We start from the raw sequence: 4,619 nt of genomic DNA on the forward strand, positions 1-4,619 counted from the left end.
TCTGGCAGAGCTGCGACCTTGGGTGAAGGACACAGTTAGCTTGTGACCATGCCTCAGGGAGGAAGCTGGAGGGATAAATACCCAAATCTCACTCTCAATCCCTCTGATTGCCTGCTAGTGCTCCTCATTGGACAAATGAAACTGGAATCTATAAGCCAAGGTTGCCTCTGGAGGCAGCCCATAAAGGGTAGTCCTGAGGGGCACAGCGCAGGATGGACTGGCGAGGGGATCTGGAAGGCCATGCAGAAGATATCCAGCATAATTAGCAACTAACTCCTATAGACAGAGCTTATATTCTACTGTTTGCCACAGTCCCCACCATTCTCCATGGATCCCCACACCAAAGATGGTCAGTTGCTATTCATCATCATGTTGGCATTCTGATGTTTCTTATAGGACAGAACCATTTCTCTGTCTCCATCAAAAGTGAGTAAAGAAAGATAGAAGGCCAAATTCTTCAAGAAAACTGAGAAAATTTCTTATAGAAGAGAAATATCACAATGTATTTAATATGTGAGCAAAATATACCTTGGTCTATCTATATGTAAAAGATACATATATATACACACATACATATATATATACACACATACTTTGCCTGCTTTACTCACGAGGCCAGATTCCCTTCTCTTGATAGCACTCTGATTTTTTTTTCTGAGGGGAAGGCACGAACACAATTCCCCACTACCACAAATTATGCAGTTGAGTTCCCTGCATTTGGTATCTCCCCTGCCAGGTAAATATAACACTCTGATTTTTATATTGGGAAATTATCTTTCCACCGGTGACTATAGTCTTATTTGAGAGGACAATTCTAGGTGATTTTCTTTCACTTGGGAGCCAAAGCATTAGGAACCTCCGTGACCCCACCACATGGGCAGGCACATAACTTAAGCACATTTAATGGAGTTCTCTCTCCAGGGACTTCAACTTGTGAGTGAGGCAATAGTTAATTTCAGTTGCTTGCAGCCAAGAACTCTGACTGAACTGTTACCTAAACTGGAGTAGGCAGACCATTAACAAGTTGGTGTTTAAACATGATTTTTGACATTTGGAAAACTCTTCTCACTCACTAGGCTGTGGAGATAGTTATAGAGGAATTGCTGCATGAAGACAAACCCCTAGAGGTGAGAGGTAACTGCTGCGCATCCATTGTTTTGCCAATTTTGCCAATAAAGCTGGAAGATTGTGGCTATGTTCCTACTCTAGAAGACCATATACACAGCCTAATATTTTCCCCAATGAAACAGATGAACTTACTGAATTAGAAAATAGACGCCTGTATTACGAAAGCCAGGATGCCTTTCTCCCTATAACGTAGGGAGTTGCAGGAAATACCAAACAAAACGTGATGTCCACACCTTAATGTGAAACTCAGATGTAGAAACTGGACCTGGCCCAGACATTGGGTTTATTTATTATTATTTCATTATTTATTGTATTTAACCCTAAGTGTGTCTCTATTACTCTCAAAAATCAGCTGGCAAGTAACTGGGAGTCAGAGCAAGCTTGCCATAATTAAAATAACACTCATCTCAGTAGGGTTTCATTCACATGACACGTTTAAAACGTAAAATAGCAAACTAGCAAGCAGGGTGATGATGATAAAAGTTAATACGTTTCAGACACTGTATTAAATGCTTAAGTACATAGTTTCAATTCATTTTTACAACCCTGTAAAGCAAGTACTTTCTTATTTTATAAATGAAGATCCTGAGTCTTAGCAAAGTTTAGACTCTTGTTCAAGGTTACATAACCTAGCAGGTAATCTCAAGCAGGAGGCAGAAGAAATGACATACATAGTTACTATGTGGCTATGTGGCATGACTGTGACAATACAGGCAGGATCAGCAGGTATTTCAAAATTAATCATAATAATAATGTGATAATATTTGAGTCCTTATGATGTGTCCAGAACAATGCTTAGCATTTCCCAGATGTAATGACATAATTTGTTAGAGGAAAAAAAATTGTAATTCAGATTCTATTTCTGTCCAAACCTCTATCTTTTCAAGAAAATTAACTAATTGTCCATTATCTCTATTACCTTTTTATCTTTCCCTCTCAGCTGGATCCTTCCCATCAGCTTTTGAAAAGCTCAAGTCTTTTCTGTCTTAGAAACAAACAATTCCGCAAAACAAAATAAAAAAGACCTTTTTTTCTGGAAAGAGGCATCCATTATGTGTCTCAGTTTTTTAACCTTCCATTCACCTCTCAATCCATTCGTGGACATAGGCCACTAGAACACCTTCAAGGAAGGAGTTGCTGCCCAGCGGAGGGGAGTGTGGTCTGCAGACTCCTCAAACTGTCTGTTCCTTCAGGGTCTGCTCAGCCTCAGTGTCATCTTGCATGAGGTCATGCCCTCTCTAGGGGAACCACATATGGTGATGAGCAAGGTACAAGTAAAAAGACTGGCCATTTGGCCTAAAGGGGGGATAACTCGGATGGGTAGCGTTTATTCCCCAGGTTCCCATCTGGTTGGCTGAAGATGTTGGATCCCAGTTCAACTGCTTTCTCTGCTCAATCATGTTTCTTCCCCTTCCTTTCACAGATGTTGATACCTAATAGACATCTGTACCTCAAACTCTGCCTCCCCACAGGTGACACCACTGCAGTCAGCTTGGTGTTGATTGCTTCAGGCTTTCTAAGGTCACCTATGACCCACATGTTGATAAATCTCATCGGCATTCCTCAGCCATCAATTTGCTCAATCTCTTATGGCATTTGAATCAGCAATTAAGGAAAAATTACAGTGGCAGCCCACTGGAGTAACGCATTCTTTGCAGACATCATTTATTCTTTCCTTATCAAATATATAGCGAAAGGCTTCCAGTACCATGTAAAGCATAGGAGTCTAAAATAAATAGGTTAGAGCCTGCTTTGGGGGAACTCAGCTTAATGATTCACTGGACATGGAGAGTGAAAGAGCAGAAGCAGAGCGACTTCTGGGTTTTGAGCTTGGGTGAACGGGTGACAGATGCGTCGCTGAGACAGAATCTGCCGCAGGGATCATCAACTGAAAGGGGGAAAGGGGATGAGTTCAGTGTTGAGTCCTACACGTTAGAGTTCCTTGTGGGACATCCACATAGAGATGACTTTAGAGTGATTGTAGCAGAGACCAAATCGCAGTCAGTTGAAGACTGAATGCAACTTGAGAATGTGGCAGAGGGTGGACAGGAACCAGGGGTTCCCAAACCTGGCTAAACATCCAATTCATATTTAGAGTTAATTAAAAATTGATTGAAAAGTTACTTCCCCAGAGATTCTGATTCAGTTGATCTGAGGACAAGGATGTTTATTTTCATAAACAGATACTCTAGCTATCCTGTGTTCAGTGCAGGCCCTCTGGAAAGTAAACACAAGATGGGGTGAAAACGTAGTAATTTTGGGAGAGGGGAGCACATACATGGGTCAGAGGAAATGGGAGGGAACCAGGGAAGGCTGGAGGAGCCATCAGGCAGCAAAGCATGTCTGACCCCATGAAGGGAGGAGGGAGAGATGGTTGGGTAGAATCATCTCAGAGTGCCGTGCAGGGTAAGGAAGGGTTAGCAAGGCTGTTGGAACGTTCTGTATCTTTTGGGAACAAGCATGACATGCTCAATCACTGGCCACACATGAGCAGTCCGTGGGAAGGCCAGGGTTGGCACAACTGTGGTGATGGATTTCAGAGTGCAGAAGCTGGGGCCTTTGGTTAACTAAGCTCTCCATGGCTGAAGGTCTGTAAGGCACAGTCTCCTGGCTGCCGCATGTCCCCTAACATTTTAAGACAGTGGGAGGAGGAAAGGAAGATAGAAATGAGCTGCAGTTAGAGAGGTATTTGGATTTGAGGCAAGGTTTCCTGTTGTTTTTCAAATAGGAAAGACTTCAGTATGTTTGTAAGCCTAGAGAGGGAGATAAAAAAGATAATAAAGAGGAAGGGAAGGAGGGAAAGAGGAATGGGGAAGAGCAGAGAGAGAGGTTGAGCATGAATTAACTGTGGAGGAAGAAGACTCAGAGAAGCAGGAAGACATGGGATAACAGGCTGTGGCTTTTGAATCTGAGCAGTGACATCTGATTCTCTGGGATAGTGTCTGAATACGGGTTAAGGCTGAACATTGTAGGAACTGCACTTGGTTATCTCAATTTCTACCACAAAACAGGAGGCAAAGTATCAAGGGCACTGCTGGTGGAAGGTTTGGTCTTGAACAGGAGGTACCCCATCCTCTGAGGCGGAAGCTTTTTAAAAGAAATAAGAATGAGCTCAGAGAAAGACTTCTTTGTAGCTGTGGGATCAAGTTACAGGGTCAGAAAGGCTGATGGCCTCAATTTCTGGATACAGAGGAGGCAAATTTATCTGCTGAAGGTATTATTTGGCACTCTTCTCACATGACAAAATTTCTTACATAAAACCGTAATAGAAATAATATTTAGTACATTAAAATGAATACTTCAGATATATCTTTTATATTAAGAGGGTTGTCTATTATATAAATCTTTCATAGGCATGTGTCTGTTTCATGTTGTATAAACCAAAACTCAAAAATATTCCCTTTATCTAATTTGGAATTTTAAAAACTGACATTGTATTAAGTTTATACTGTTCTCAATCAGAAAAAAAATTACTGGAAATATACTATCAG

At 41.5% G+C, this 4,619-nt stretch overlaps 1 pseudogene; it reads right to left on the reverse strand.

Annotated features, from left to right (window-relative positions):
* Positions 1-656: 656 nt before the first annotated feature.
* Positions 657-744, reverse strand: LOC116662874 (annotated as a pseudogene).
* Between the last annotated feature and the right edge of the window lie 3,875 nt (positions 745-4,619).

This window comes from Camelus ferus, chromosome 3, assembly GCF_009834535.1.
Source record: "Camelus ferus isolate YT-003-E chromosome 3, BCGSAC_Cfer_1.0, whole genome shotgun sequence".
NCBI lineage: Eukaryota > Metazoa > Chordata > Mammalia > Artiodactyla > Camelidae > Camelus > Camelus ferus.